This window comes from Pseudophryne corroboree, chromosome 11 (assembly GCF_028390025.1).
Source record: "Pseudophryne corroboree isolate aPseCor3 chromosome 11, aPseCor3.hap2, whole genome shotgun sequence".
NCBI classification, from domain to species: Eukaryota; Metazoa; Chordata; class Amphibia; order Anura; family Myobatrachidae; genus Pseudophryne; species Pseudophryne corroboree.
In genome coordinates this window covers 238317007-238334812 of record NC_086454.1, presented here as the reverse complement: position 1 = coordinate 238334812, position 17806 = coordinate 238317007, and positions in this window count along the sequence as shown.

The following is a 17806-nucleotide window of genomic DNA, read 5'->3' as shown; positions in this document are numbered from 1 at the left end:
TACCACAACCCATATATGTCAGTCTACAGACAAAAAATGGGAGTGTTCCATGAAGGTGTTAGAAAGTACTCACTGTACAAATTATTAATAATAAGTAGTAAACAACAGGTGGTGCCAAGCTTGTATCCAGATTGAGGCCCGCAGACAGGATCTGGCTGGCCCACGGGGGTACCAGGGAAACCACCGGTAGGTCCCACTGCCTGAGGGCAAACTCCTTCCTCTACAGATCAGGTTCTAGACTGTGCACTTGTATTATACATGGTAGATATGTTGCATTACACTGCACAAGACTATTGTGTATTTCAAGCCTCTGTGGAGGCTGGCCATGCCCCCTTTGTAGGCTGCCCACACCCCGGGCCCCTATAACTGCATTCCCCAGTGGGCCCTTCATGCCCCAGTCCGACAATGCCCACAAAGGTAACCTCTACAAGATTGAGTGAAATACGGATTGGTCAGATGAATTTAAGGAAGGATCAGAATATTAGAATTAAATCATGAAATAATGGAGGAGGTGTCATCATTATGAATTTAGAAGGCTACAAAAGGGAAATTTACAGAAATTGATCAGATACATTGGGGGTATCCAATTAGCCACGATATTACGGTTTTGCGATAATTCGGTATTCTATTAGCGTCGATAAGCCTCCATAGGGTTTCTTGTGGATTTCTCTTCACCATCTCAGATCTGGGTATAAGTAGTGCAAAATCCCTATTTTAAGTTTAAAATGTTGAGATTTAGTTCTGAACCTTGGGGACACCCCCCTAAATGACTGGTTAGGCACTTAGAAGTTTTTAATTATTTTAATTAGCCAATAATGACATGTCATTTATGGAGTAAAAAAATGCAAAGTGATGGAGATTGGGGTACAAGGTATGGGACATGTATATTGGGGAGTGTTATGAGTGAGACATACCATACATACAAGCAGGCTACCTATTTGCCAATCTGCATTACCTGGCCAGGAGTGCAGTTAAAAGGAGGTTACTATTATCCTTACTGGAAGCTTGAATTATCATTGTTGATTTGCTATTCTGGCAGTTTATGCTTCAAAACTGCATGGCTTGTTCTAATTGGTTATTTCTAACATTGACTGTTACTAACCTTCTGCAAAAGTTAACCTGAGAAGGCTAAGTGTCTCTATACAAGTTTTATAAAAAAAAAAAAAAAAATCAAACTAATGAATCTTTTTAAAGCCTTATTTCATTATTCTGCAACATATACTAACATGGACTTTTAGGTTAAATTATTTAATTGAATGCACCGGCCGGTACTGTGTACTATGATTTATATTGTCTTCAATTGTTTCTGTAAATTTCTTTTTTATATAGATATAAAAATTGATTACTATGACACCTTTTTACTGCTATCTGACGTGGTATCACTATACACCAACATTGAGCATGAAAAAGGATTAACTGTGATAAAACTGTTTCTGAATAACTCTGACTACACAGAGAATATGAAAACATTCATCATATAAGGTATCTCCTTTATTCTACAAAATATTTTTTTTTACTTTGAAGGAAAATACTTTGTACAAAGGAATAACAATTGGAATGAAATTTGTAGCATAGATCTCCATAATGATTTCATATATTACATATTTTTCATTTGGAATGGTAACAAGAAGGCTTCAGAATAAATGTGTTCATCATTAAACCAGTGTGACTCCAACATTAAACTTACTTTTACTGTACTTCCAGTCAGGAAACAATCTATTTCTTAGATCACAACATCTATGTCAATGATCAAACCATACAATCAAAATGCTATAGCAACTTACTGATTATAATAACTATGGGGGTCATTCCGAGTTGATCGCTCGCTAGCAACTTTTTGCAGTGCTGCGATCAGGTTAAAACACGGCAAAACTGTGCATGCGTATGCACCGCAATGCGCAGGCATGTCGTACGGGTACAAAGAGGATTGGTGCTGGGCAATGGATTTAACGAAGAATCCATTCGCACAGTCGATCGCAAGGTGATTGACAGAAAGAGGGCATTTATGGGTGTCAACTGACCGTTTTCTGGGAGTGTTTGGGAAAACGCAGGAGTGTGCAAGCGTTTGCAGGGCGGGTGTCTGACATCAATTCCGGGACCAAAAAGACTGAAGTGATCGCAGCGGCTGGGTAAGTCCAGAGCTACTCAGAAACTGCACAAAATGTTTTTGTACCGCTCGGCTGCAAAGGCGTTCGCACACTTGCAAAGCAAAAATATACTCCCCCATAGGTGGCAACTATCTGATCACAGCGCTGCAAAAAGTTGCTAGCGAGCGATCAACTCAAAATGACCCCCTATATACCAACTACTAGCAAACACTACATACTGTACATTGGCTTAACAGTGTTCCTAAAAGCCAATTTTTATGACTGTAGCTAAGATTTCCAATGCCAAGTAGAAATGAGTACCATAAAAAATAGTTTAATTGAAAGAGAAAATGGACATTCAGGAACAGTTTAAAAATTTAGAAAATCCCTCATCAACCCCAACTAAAATGAAGATTCCAATATTAACAACAAAGAACGGAATTCATCACAGGTTATGATAGCTAATATAAAAAAATAAGCCATTTTACGAAAACATTGGCAAATACAAGATTAACCACAATTTATCTACAAAAAAGCTTAAAATCTAAGATACAAATGAATGAATAGGTCCTCAAACTCTATCTACACAAAAGTTTTTCACCATTGCAAATCATGCCTTGGATGTCAACATATTAAAACCAAAATAAAATATGAATCTTATGATGCCAATGGCCAATATCTCATCATTTCATAGGGATTCAAATACTTGTATTCAAGGTACAGTACATGGAGGGATAGAAACGAGAAAATGGATTCATAAACTCAAGACTCTGGTTCCCCATGTTCTAAATCAAGACATTGAAATCAAATGGTTCCTGTAGCAATCACTTCTCTTCTATTACCCTTTGATAAGCCATTTCCTTATCATGTTCATTTTATCATGCTATATTTTACACATCACCCTTTTTTTACATGCGCTTATTCTTCTATAAATAAATTTTAAACTCTATACTGTGTGTCAATATTTTATACGCTCATATTTTATATATATCATGTTATTATTTTTTATTTTTTTGTTTTTATATATGTATATATATATATATATATATATATATACATACAGTATATATGTATATTATAGTCAAGTATGGGGATGCAGAGTCATTTCAGCAATATAAGGAATGTAACAAAAATTGCAAAAAGGAAATAAGAGCGGCTAAAGTAGAAACTGAAAAACTAGTAGCAAAGGAAAGCAAAGCGAATCCCAAAAAATTCTTTAAATACATTAATAGCAAGAGATTAAAAAAGTAGAGTATAGGCCCTTTGAAAGACAAGTTGGGAGTCTTAAGCAAAAATGATAATGACATAGCGGACACACTAAATGAGTTTTTTTCAACAGTATTCACTAGAGAGGACCCAATTCAGGGACTGACACACAATCTCAATAATGACAATATCACACTGATAGGTACTTATTTAAGCGAGGAAGTAGTCTGTGACCGATTAAAACATTTAAAGATTAATAAATCACCAGGGCCCGATGGTATTCATCCAAGGGTTCTAATGGAGCTTCACTCTGAACTGGCAAAACCACTATCTTTGATCTTTGAGGATTCAGTTATATCAGGTATGGTTCCCAAAGACTGGCGTATAGCGGAAGTAGTGCCTATATTCAAAAAGGGAAGTAAAGCTGAACCAGGTAATTAGAGACCAGTTAGTCTTACATCTATAGTGGGGAAAGTATTGGAAGGTATTCTAAGAGATAGTATTCAGAAGTTCCTTGAAACCAATAAGGTCATTAAAAGGAATCAACATGGGTTTATGAAGGACAGATCCTGTCAAACCAACTTACTTGGCTTTTATGAAACAGTAAGCGCAAACCTAGATCAGGGTAAAGACGTGGATGTAATCTTTTTAGACTTTGCCAAAGCGTTCGATACTGTACCACACATGAGACTTATATACAAGCTACAAGAATCAGGGCTAGGAAGCACAATATGCACTTGGGTCAAAAACTGGTTAGATAATAGGAAGCAGCGCGTTGTGGTTAATGGATCTTTTTCAACTTGGACTGAAGTGCTAAGTGGTGTGCCGCAAGGCTCAGTATTAGGACCGCTATTGTTCAATATTTTCATTAACGACCTAACAGAAGGTCTAGAGAGCATGGTGTCAATTTTTGCAGATGATACCAAATTGTGTAAGGCTATAAATACAGAGGAGGATGCCGAGTCTCTTCAGAACGACTTAGTTAAATTAGAAGCATGGGCAGCCAAATGGAGAATGCGCTTCAACACAGACAAGTGTAAGGTAATGCACTGTGGTAACAAGAACAAAAATTACACCTACCTACTAAATGGGGTAAAATTAGGGGATTCTGTACTGGAAAAGGACTTAGGTGTCCTCATAGATAGCAAGCTAAGAAGTAGTATCCAAAGTAGGACTGCAGCAAAGAAGGCTAATAAGATATTAGCTTGCATAAAACGGGGTATTGATGCTAGGGACGAGAGTATTATACTCCCGTTATATAAATCACTAGTGAGGCCACACCTTGAATACTGTGTACAGTTCTGGGCACCGTACTACAAAAAGGATATCCTGGAGCTTGAAAAGGTACAGAGGAGGGCGACCAAACTAATTAAGGGCATGGAGACGATGGAATACAAGGAAAGGCTTGAAAGACTAGGCATGTTTACATTGGAAAAGCGGAGACTAAGAGGGGATATGATCAACATCTACAAATATATAATGGGACAATACACAGAGCTTGCGCGGGACCTGTTTTTGGTTAGATCAACACAGAGGACTCGTGGACACTCGCTCAGGTTAGAGGAGAGGAGATTCCGCACAATATGGCGTAAAGGCTTTTTCACGGTAAGGACAATACGTGTTTGGAATTCCCTGCCCGAGGGAGTTGTAATGGCGGAATCTGTCAACACCTTTAAGAATGGGTTGGATAAATTCCTATTGGAAAAGGATATCCAGGGGTATGGTGCATAGTCATGCATTATAGTTACTATAAATAGGGATAAAATGCAATGGCTGACAGCAGCATCAGTCAGAAATTTTAGTCAAATCATCATGCATAGGACACCACAAATAGGTTGAACTCGATGGACAATTGTCTTTTTTCAACCTCAGATACTATGTTACTATGTAAGTATGCTCTTTTCATTTTATTTATTTATTACATTTTGGATACTGTCTTCCCACCCTTATTATTATAATTATAATTTCAAGGAAAAGTTTTTATACATTAGATACTACAAATAAAAAATCATGAGACCAAAATAACTATTATGTCATCCATCAAAACCCTTTGCCAATTACATCATCATAACTTCAAAAACATAACTAGCATAACTGTACATAGTAAACCAGTGATGTTCAACCTTTTTCAGTTCGCGGCACACCAAAAAGATTTAAAAAAATTGCCAAGGCACACCATCGGTACCCCACGGAAAAATAAAACACACACAGGGAAATTAAACAAACATATTTGTCCCCAAGGCTAAAAACACACACACATTGTCCCCAACAGTTATTAAAATAATGCACAGTACTTGAACACACTGTCTGCCACAGTAATTCCACACATTGACCTGAGGGCAGTGTGATGGCATTACTATGAGTAGTAATGCCATCACACTGTCCCCCATAGTAATTGCACACATTGCCCCCCCATAGTAATACCACCACACACACCGACCCCCACAGTAATGCCACCAGACACACTGACCCCCATAGTAATGCCACCAAATATACTGAGCCCCATAGTAATGCCACCAAATACACTGACCCCCATAGTAATGCCACGAAACACACTGACACCCACAGTAATGCCACCAGAGACACTGACCCCCATAGTAATGCCACCAAACACACTGACACCCACAGTAATGCCACCAGAGACACTGACCCCCATAGTAATGCCACCAAACACACTGACACCCACAGTAATGCCACCAGAGACACTGACCCCCATAGTAATGCCACCAAACACACTGACACCCACAGTAATGCCACCAAATACACTGACCCCCATAGTAATGCCACCAAACACACTGACACCCACAGTAATGCCACCAGAGACACTGACCCCCATAGTAATGCCACCAAACAAACTGACACCCACAGTAATGCCACCAAATACACTGACCCCCATAGTAATGCCACCAAACACACTGACACCCACAGTAATGCCACCAGAGACACTGACCCCCATAATAATGCCACCAAACACACTGACACCCACAGTAATGCCACCACACACACACTGACCCCCATAGTAATGACACCACACACATAGTAATGGCACTGCACACACATCATAAAGCACTGGCCCAAACCTTTTTTGTTTTCCCCCTTAGCGGCAGGAACATTGAGGAGCAGAACACAGCAGCACGGGCCACGAAGGGAAACTAGTCGCTGCCTAGGCGGGATGGTGATGTGTACGTGACCTATGAGTGACGCCACGTCGTAGGGGTCACAGGCGGGCCCGCAGGAGAGCTGCCGTCTTCACTATACAGTGACCGCAGAAGAGCTGCCTGTGCTGCCCGATAGTGATGCTGTAAATCAGTATCACTATCGGGCAGCGCAGGCAGCTCTTACGCGGTCATTGTATAGTGAAGACGGCAGCAGACGGGGACTGGCAGCAGGGATCTCTGGCGGCGGCACACTTGACAACCGCTGGCGGCACACCAGTGTGCCGCGGCACAGCGGTTGAAAATCACTGTAGTAAACCAAAGATTGGGGACATCAACCAAAGAGGAAAATGTATAGTTAAAGCTTAGCATGTGGCAGAACACATGGCCTAGAGACTCATGGCTGACTTTTTGCATCATCTTCTGGAGTTCTAATAACTTCACTTCCAGGTGATGCCAGTACAAAGAGGTTGCTCACAAATAACTAACATACTACTAATGGAGACAGTCTACATAGCGGAACTATCATTTTGTCCCTGTACCAGCTTTTAACTTTTATGTACTATATGTATTAAAGGAGTATTTTATTATTTACAATTGCAGATTTCTGGAAATGTGCCATGAAACTGAAAGTGCCCATTCAGACAGTATGGCGGCCTTAGGGTCTGAAGCCCAGAGATTACACACTTGCCCATTTGTTTTATCGCTTAAGTAAAATTCCCTAGATTGGACTATTTTATTGAAAAGTATGTTTATATCTATTTCCATGTATTTATATTTTGATGATATAATAAATATAAATTTTTCCTCACTTCCTGTCCCATCATTTTATATATGGTTTACACTTACTTAAGTGGACATACAGTAATGATATTAAGTATTTTGTTTTAACAATATTGGACTATGATATTTTGTTTTGTTTTTTATATCACTTCAAATGCTTCAGTTTGCCATAAAGGATATACATATTACATAAGGAAGTGTTATTTTTATCATCATTATTATTATGATTATGTTCTTTTCTAATTTATTTCCCTCTCCATATCCTTCCCCTTTGCTATTTCAGAGTAACATCATTTTTTAAGCAATACTATTGTACCATATATTACTAATTGACCCAAGTATAATTGCAACAGACTTTTGGTGCAAGTCTACAGTATTTTATGCATTTAGGTGTCTATTAATTATCACTAACACTAGTTTATGCATGTTTTAGGTCCTGGGCCCATTCATCATTAGGACACAATGTGGCACCTAGTATTCAGCAAACTCCAAAAACCAAATGTTTTTGGAGTTTGCTTGCAGGAACCAACACCATCTTTAGATGATTCTAGTTCCTAGAGTACCGCTACTTACTATGACAAGTTGCAAAGAGGTATCTGATCAAATCACTCTGCTGCCTACTCACAGTGACCATGTGGTCTTGTGCATGTGTGACCTCAGTGATAACACTGCTGCTTCAATAGCAGTACTAGGAAATCCAAGGAACAGCTGCTTTTGGAGCAGCTTAGGGATGGCCATTGACCATCGATGATTCAAACTCATCGATGGGGTATTACCAATGTTTACTACTTGTTCCATCGATGGGGGAGAACTAGATGGTTTCCCGCCATTGATGGTAAGAAGCTATAGAATATTTTCTTTTCTTTTTTCTCCAGGTTGTTGGGAATACGGAGCATAGCTCCACCCCCCATGAACCCACGCCCCAGGCCCTGATTTGTCCACGATGTGATCAATACTAAAGTAGATCTGACCATCGATGGCTGAAACCATCCATGGTTACCTTATAGATGGTTTCCCACCATCGAGGTTATATATGAATGGTACTGTACCATTGATGGTAACCATCGATGGATGACCTACTAGCCATCCCTAGAGCAGCTTTCCTCGCACCGGGGTGATAATGAATTGCTTCAGTAACTACTGCCACAACTCATGGTGAGTTGGATACTTAATAACAAGGGACAGAATGGCCCCTGGTGATGCCCCATAGTCTCTTGTACTTAGCACCAAATGTATTTAAAAATACTACCTATTTGGGAACTTTCCCCATATAAAGTGTATTATACATACTGTACACATGTAAATACTTCTTCTACACAAGGTCACCAAGTTTAATGCCAAGGATTAGAAAATGCTTTAATAGTGAAATGTAGCTAATAAGTCTTCCTGGTCTTGGGCCTTTAAAGGAGGAAGAAGCATTTGGAAGGAAGAACAATGCAGTCCTCTATTGCTATACCATATGCTCTATGTGCTTTTGTGGATAATTTACTTTCTAATATTAATATAATAACACATAGAAGGAAACATCTTCCAGGAGTGCAAACAAAATAAAAAGCAATACTTTTACAATAGAATTTTTTACATATATTGTTACATATATTTCCCTGGAAACATTATGATTTTTTTTTAAAGGAACTAATGTGATTAAAACTAAACAGGCAATACTCCAATGCACAGAAGTAACATTAATAAAAGTTTATATTAGCAGCATATGTCTTATGCCTTGAGAGTCTTACGAAAAGAGGTTTATAATCTAATATATAATCAAAAACAGACTTTTGACAAACTCTATTTCATAGCAGAAAAAGAGCCATCTAAGAGGGAAAGGTTAAAAGGGGTTTAGGAACATAAAAGGAGGTGGATGTAAGAGGGACCATAGTTTAGATTTCCATATAGTTAATAAAATCTATCTTTAAAACAATAGCTTTTAACATGTCTCTGTACACTGTTATACTGGTGTCCTTATAGAGCATGAAGCTTTACAAAACTTAAGCTATGAAACATAATACATGCTAGAAATGAAAGAAATTATATAAAAACGTAGGGCTTTTGTATTTTCTCATTCTCAGAAACAAATACTGCATAAAATAAAGACAATAATAGCTCTGAATAAAAAAATACCAAGAAAAATACATTGCTATACAAGTAGTAGATCATTCGAACAAGCACTGCTCAGCACTGGTTCAAATTATAAGTTCAAAAGTTATTATCGTAACACTATTAATTATAATAGTATGTGACAATGAATAGGCTTTAATCCTAAATATTGTAGCTGTAATGTACCATTCTGGAAATGGCACATAGTGGCCTGCAAAATTGGTACATTTTCCTTTCTCCCTATAGAAGTGCATTGGAAAGTACCAATGTTGAACTTTCTATATACAGGAGTTACAGTATGTGCACAGTCAAACCATTATGGTGATGCTTGACAGTGATTCCCAAGTGAATTACCCCATTACAGTTTCCTAACACAATATAACCACTTATTTATCATGAAAAAAAATCGGGTTGAACTGGAGACTGTTGTTGCAGTGACTAACCTACTCTCAGACCTTGGGAGACAGTTTTAGTAATAATTGCTGCACCATAATGAGGTCCTTAATTTGAGGCACAGTAATCATCTTCTTTACCTTTTTCCATTACATGTCATTTCCAGTTGGCTTATTAATGTCACATTCAACTTCATGTGTGTATAATTTTTTTGATTATGCATTGCGATTCTGCTAATGCATATGCAGATTTACAGATGCATCGGGAGGCATCTTTTATCCTTTGTGAGCGTCTCTTCACAAGCGATTTTTAGCAGTAGCAAGTTTGAGAAAATTACTAATTCAGCCTGAATAGCGATCCTTAGTGAATTAGGCCGTTAGATATGTATGCCTCCTGAGTGACTGCAGTTTGGTGAAAGAATGTGCAACAAATATCCATAGACATGCTGTGTGGCCTATAATGTGGTCTACTTCTAGTGCTCATCCCATCAAATCTAGATACTAGGTGGCATTGCCTCTACTTAGGTTCTATTGAGTAGGCTGTGCAAAGCCGGTTGGCTGTGCATTTAATATCGAAGTGCATTTGTATAAAAGTGCGATAAAATTGACACATAACAGCAGCTTCCATCAGCGGTTATTTATCTTCAGCTGATATCAATTGTGAATTGACGTCTCTTCTCTTCTTGTCATCTACAGGTAACTACTCCCACCAACATATTCTGCTGCATTATACTTCTATAGGCCAAACTGAGATTGCTAGGTAACCAGGGCCGGACTGGGACTAAAAATAGGCCCTGGCATTTTTGAAGCACACAGGCCCACCTCTGTGACTCCTCCCCTTACTATTCCTGACTCCTCCCACTTATTAGTCTATGTTCTTACAAATATAATTAATATTCTAACAACATACAGGCGTACATCATTCTCTATTAAAATATACACAACCAGTGGTTGAAGTGGAAATTTTTAAGTGGGGGTATGGAAATGTGAGGTTTGTAATTAAGCGCGCGCCGAAGGCGCGCGCTCGCTCTGGAAAAGGGGGCGTGGCCACTCAAAGGGGGCGTGGCCTTCAGTGTAGTTTACCACACCATACACCCCTTATACGCATTATGCACCACAATAGTAGGACCCCTTATACTATCTAGTACTGCTGCCCCTTTCACATTATACCACACAGTATGAGCCAAAATTCACATTACAGCACCCGGTATGAGCCGAAATTTACATTATATGTCCCCGATAGTGCTGTGCCAGGTATACAAATGCCCCCACAGTGCCAGGTATACAAATGCCCCCACAGTGCCTGGTATACAAATGCCCCCACAGTGCCAGGTATACAGATGCCCCCACAGTGCCAGGTATACAAATGCCCCCACAGTGCCAGGTAAACAATTGCCCCCACAGTGACAGGTAAACAATTGCCCCCACAGTGCCAGGTATACAAATGCCCCCACAGTGCCAGATCCACAAATGCCCCCCACAGTGCCAGGTATACAAATGCCCCCACAGTGCCAGGTATACAGATGCCCCCACAGTGCAAGGTATACAGATGCCCCCACAGTGCCATGTATACAGATGCCCCCACAGTGCCAGGTAAACAATTGCCCCCACAGTGCAAGGTATACAAATGCCCCACAGTGCCAGCCAATTGCCCCCACAGTGCAAGGTATACAAATGCCCCCACAGTGCCAGGTATACAGATGCCCCCACAGTGCAAGGTATACAGATGCCCCCACAGTGCCATGTATACAGATGCCCCCACAGTGCCAGGTAAACAATTGCCCCCACAGTGCAAGGTATACAAATGCCCCACAGTGCCAGCCAATTGCCCCCACAGTGCCAGGTATACAATTGCCCCCACAGCAGCCAGTGCTGCAGCTGCTTACCGCTGCTGCACTGCTGCTGCTGCTCCTCCGGGCTGTGAGGGACGGGGGTGAGAGTGCCGGGCGCCCGCCAGCGTGGCTGTGTCTGGCGCGGCAGCGTATAGCATTCAAAGCAGCCGCCGGTTCGCGAGCCAATCAGAGCTCGCGGACCGGCGGCTTCTGATTGGCTGCCGGTCCGCGAGCTCTGATTGGCTCACGAACCGGCGGCTGCTTTGAAGTCCGCTATACGCGCCGCGCCAGACACAGCCGTGCTGGCGGGTACCCGGCGCTCTCACCCCCGTCCCTCACAGCTCTCCAATCCTGACTGCTGAGACGCGCTGCCGCCGGACTGAGCGGCAGCGCGTCTCAGTGACCGCTGGACCGGCCCACGTGGCCATCGGCCCTTCTGGCATTTGCCAGAAGTGCCAGATGGCCAGTCCGGCCCTGTAGGTAACTACTTCCAACAACATATTCTGCTGCATTATACTTCTATAGGCCAGACAGAGATTGCTAGATAACTACTCCCACCAACATATTCTGCTGCATTATACTTCTATAGGCCAGACTGAGATTGCTAGGTAACTACTCCCACCAACATATTCTGCTGCATTATACTTCTATAGGCCAGACTGAGATTGCTAGGTAACTACTCCCACCAACATATTCTGCTGCATTATACTTCTATAGGCCAGACTGAGATTGCTAGGTAACTACTCCCACCAACATATTCTGCTGCATTATACTTCTATAGGCCAGACTGAGATTGCTAGGTAACTACTCCCACCAACATATTCTGCTGCATTATACTTCTATAGGCCAGACTGAGATTGCTAGGTAATGCAAATTGAAACAATATTGCATAGTATCTCATTCTGATGTACTTTACTTAGTTTTGAATTGTACAGACCCAACTGTCATATATGTGGGATGGCTGGTTGTTTTTGTAAGGTAATTTACTGCCTGGGTGGGGAGTGGTTGTAGATTCCAATTACTAGTTTCACATGCAGTATTCCTCTACTTAAGTTCTATTGTATAGGCTGTGCAAAGCCGGCTGGCTGTGCATTTAATATCGAAGTGCATTTGTATCAAAGTGCGAAAAAATTGACACATAACAGCAGCGTTCCATCAGCGGTTATTCAAAGTGAAATAGATGGAAACAGAGGTACACCATTCTAACAAAACATAGAAAACTGAAGAACTAATAACAAATGTGAGTTACTTACTCTTCATATCACTCACCTCCAGATTGTTGCATCTGATTAAATAGCACAGAACTGCCTTATTTGGACTATTCAACAACCATCCATTTTATCAACAAATGCTTGTATCACTGACCTGTTTTGGGAGTGTTGTGGACTCGGGGCTTCTTCCGGTGACCGGGAAGAGGAACCGCAACTGGGCCACAGCAGAGATGGCCGAATGTAAGTTTTCCTCATGCAGGATCAGGTCGGCAGACAGGAGGCACGCGTGGACGCTGAAGGTCTGCTGAACGACAGAACTTGAAAGGTGCTGGTGAATCAGAGAAGAATACCAGGTGCTGGAGGGACAACTGCGCTAACGTGCACTGGGGCTTGGAGACACTGAAGTGTTTGTAGGTGCTGAAGTGCTTGGAGGTACTGAGGTGCAGGGAGGCACTGAGGCGCTTGGAGGCACTGAGGCACTTGGAGGCACTGAGGTGCTTGGAGGTGCTTGGAGGTGCTGAGGCGTGTGGAGACACTGAGGTGCTTGGAGGCGCTGAGGCGCGTGGAGGCACTGAGTTGCTTGGAGGCGCTAAGGCACTTGGAGGCACTGAGGTGCTTGAGGCACAAATGTACTTGAGGCACGGAGGTGCTTGGAGGTACGGAGGTGCTTGAGGCACGGAGGTGCTTGGAGGCACGGAGGTACCTGGAGGCACGGAGGTGCTGGGAGGCACGGAGATGCTCAGAGGCACGGAGGTGCTGGGAGGCATGGAGATGCTGGGAGGCACGGAGGTGCTGGGAGGCACGGAGATGCTCGGAGGCACGGAGGTGCTGGGAGGCACAGAGATGCTCGGAGGCATGGAGGTGCTGGGAGGCACGGAGATGCTCGGAGGCATGGAGTTGCTCGGTGGCACAGAGGTGCTGGGAGGCACGGAGGTGCTGGGAGGCACAGAGGTGCTGGTAGGCATGGAGGTGCTTGGAGGCACGGAGATGCTCGGAGGCACGGAGGTGCTTGGAGGCACGGAGATGCTTGGAGGCACGGAAGTCTGGCGATCACCACTCCTGGGAAACTGATGATACTCAGGCACTGATGCAGTGCCTGGTGCCTGAATTTATACTTCCCACCACCAGCTGGTTGGTGAGAAGTGCCTGATGACGTCACCCGCCCAGACGCCGGGCCGAGCGACGGGAGCCGGGAGCCGCCAGCGAGGACAGCCGCAGAGAGGACCAGTGCGCCTGGAGAGGTAAGTAAGGGGCCCGGGGCGGCGGTGTGACAGTACCCCCTCCTCTAGGGGTGGCCCCTGGACACTTCCCAGGTTTCATAGGGTGCTTGGCGTGGAAGAGCCGGATTAGTCGAGGAGCTGAGACCTCAGAAGCTCCTATCCAACTTCTCTCCTCAGGACCATAACCTTTCCATTCTACCAGATATTGCAGGTTCTTATGAAGATAACGAGAGTCCAGAATAGTTTTGATCTCGAAGTCTGTCCCAGTTTCAGTTTCTACCGAAGTGGGGCTTGAGGGCTTAGAATGAAAACAATTAAGGATGAGAGGACGAAGGAGAGAAACATGAATAGCATTCGGTATGCGTAGATGGGAAGGTAATCCCAACTTGCAGACCACAGGATTCAGGATTTGTAGCACACGGTATGGACCTATGAACCTTGGGGCGAACTTCATGGTTGGTACCTTTAGCCGGAGGTTACGTGTGGAGAGCCATACCCTGTCACCAACCTTGTATTGAGGAGCGGCTCGCCGTTTCTTGTCCGCGAAGAACTTGTATCGGACAGAAACCTTTTTAAGACTAGCATGAACCTTACTCCAAATTTGTCTGAGATGTAGTAGAGTGGAAGTCACAGCTGGAGCCTCTCCTGTTGGAAGAATTGGTGGGTGTGGGTGGAAGCCATAGTTGATGAAGAACGAAGATTCGCCAGTGGAGGAATGAAATGAATGGTTATGTGCAAACTCTGCCCAAGGCAATAACTCTACCCAGTTGTCCTGTGAAGGGGATAGATACAGGCGGAGGAAAGTCTCCAAGTCTTGATTGACTCGTTCCGTTTGCCCATTAGTTTGAGGGTGATAAGCGGACGAAAACTTAAGTTTAATTTGTAAGGCCGAGCAGAGAGCTTTCCAAAACCTTGCGGTGAACTGTACCCCTCGATCAGAGACTATTTCTTGAGGCAACCCATGCAACCGAAAATGTTCTCGGACAAATATTAGAGCTAATTTAGGAGCTGTCGGCAGACCAGTCAATGGAACGAAATGCGCCATCTTCGAAAAACGGTCGACGATCACCCAGACAGTGTTGAAACCTTTGGAACAGGGCAAGTCGGTGACGAAGTCCATGGAAATGTGAGTCCAGGGTTTCATAGGAATGGATAGAGGACGAAGTAACCCAGCAGGAGGTAGGCGGGGAGATTTATGCTGTGTACACTGTGGACAGGAATTAACGTAATCCTGTACATCCTTCCTCATGGAGTCCCACCAGTAAGATCTTTGCAGAAACTTGTACATCTTCTGGGCACCGGGATGACCGGAAAACTTGGAGATATGGGCCCACTGTAGTATCCTCGACCGGAATTTAGCTGGTACGGACATTCTTCCAGTGGGAGGACCTGGAGTAGTTGAGGCAGCAGAGACAGAAATTGGATTCAGAATTAAACTCCGCTCAAAAGAATCCTCTTCATCTGTGGGAGTTTGTGAACGGGACAGTGCATCCGCTTTAGTATTGAAAGTCCCGGCTCGGTACTTGATAACAAAAGAAAATCGAGTGAAGAAGAGTGCCCATCTAGATTGGCGAGGATTCAAGCACTGTGCGGTTTTGATATACAACAAATTTTTGTGATCAGTGTAAATGGTAATCACATGTTTGGCCCCTTCTAAGAGATATCTCCACTCTTCCAAGGCAGATTTAATTGCCAAGAGTTCCTGGTCTCCAATAGTGTAATTTCTTTCAGCCAGAGAGAATTTACGAGAGTGAAAGCCACACGGATGTAATTTCTTATCTGAGGCGTACTGAGAGAGAACGGCCCCAACTCCGACCGAGTATGCGTCAACTTCTAGGAAGAAAGGTTCCTCGAAATTTGGTTGTATGAGTACTGGAGCGGATATAAAAGCCGATTTCAAGTGGGAAAAGGCCTCTATGGCTTCGGGAGGCCACAAACCCGGGTTGGAACCCTTTCTTGTCAAGGTGGTAATGGGTGCAACAATGGTGGAGAAACTTCTAATGAACTTTCTATAATAGTTCGCAAAACTCATGAATCTTTGTATTGCTTTCAAGGAGAGTGGCTGTGCCCAGTCCTGAATGGCGGAAAGTTTCTCCGGGTCCATGCGAAGCTCCATCCCCGAGATGATATAACCGAAGAACGGTATTGATGTTACTTCGAAGGTACACTTGGATATCTTGGCATAGAGATGATTCTCACGTAGACGGTGGAGTACCTCTTTGACCTGTATCCTGTGTTCAGCAAGGTCTTTGGAAAAAATCAGTATGTCATCCAAATACACCACGACACTTAGGTATAACATGTCTCAGAAGATTTCGTTGACGAATCCCTGGAAGACAGCAGGAGCATTGCTAAGACCGAACGGCATCACCACATACTCATAATGCCCATCCCGGGTATTGAAGGCAGTCTTCCATTCATCTCCCTCTCTGATGCATATAAGGTTATAGGCCCCCCTCAAATCGAGCTTGGAAAAAACGTGGGCACCATGAACTCTATCAAATAGCTCTGTGATTAGAGGCAAGGGGTATTTATTTTTGATGGTAATATCATTTAGGCCGCGGTAGTCGATACATGGTCTTAACCCTCCATCCTTCTTTTTCACGAAGAAGAAGCCCGCTCCAGCCGGGGAGATAGAGGGGCGAATGAATCCCTTGTGAAGATTGGACTTGATATAGTCTGACATAGCTTGTGTCTCTGGAAGGGACAGAGGATAAATGCGACCCTTGGGCAGCATTTTCCCTGGGATGAGGTCAATGGGGCAGTCCCAAGACCTATGGGGTGGTAACTGGTCATCCGCCTGTTCCGAGAACACATCCTTGAACTCTTGGTACGCCTCCGGGATAAGTTCTTCCTCCGCCTTAGTAGAAACACGAAGCGGACAGACAGGGGTGAGACAGTTAGCGTGACAAAAAGAACTCCAAGACCGAATCTGTGCGGTCTTCCAATCGATATGGGGATTGTGAATTTTGAGCCAAGGCATTTCGAGAACCAGATCATGATGCATTTCCGGAATCACCAGGAACTCCAAATATTCTTGATGTAGAGCCCCGACCTGTAATTTAACTGGAACCGTGAGCTCTGTTATGATACCCTTGGATATCCTAGTACCATTGATAGCTGTCAAGGAAATAGGCCGTTCGATGGACCGTACTTCCAAATTCAGGCTTTGGACACAGAGGGAAGAAACAAAATTCCCCGCAGCCCCGGAGTCCAACAGGGCTTCAAAAGACTGGAAGTAACCTTGGTGGTTAACGTTACAGGAAATAAACAGTCCGAAGTCGGAGAAGATTTGGTCGTAACCCCCAACTTGACTCCTCCGGAACAAGCTAGGCCTGCCCGTTTCCCAGATGGGATTTGCAGGACTTGATGAAGTGACCCGCAGCTCCGCAGTACAGACAGAGTTTACCCTCATGACAACGCTGTCGCTCCTCCGGGGACAATCGGGATCGGTTAATCTGCATGGGTTCATCCGGACTTGGGACCACCGGTTGCCTTGCAGGGGGAAGTCGGAACCTAGAACGATCCGATCGACTACGTTCACCTCCACGTTCCTGCATCCGGAGATCTACCTTGCCACAGAGAGAGAGATCAATTCCTCTAAAGAATCCGGAAGCTCCCGAATGACCAACTCATCCTTCAGGCGATCAGAGAGACCATTGCAGAAAGCAGCTCTCAGAGCCTCATTATTCCAGCGAAGTTCAGAGGCAATGGTTTGAAAATGAACCACATACTGACCCACGGATCGGGAGCCTTGACGGATGCGGAGCAAGTCAGAAGAGGCCGACGTCATCCTGCCGGGCTCGTCAAAAATTCGTCGAAA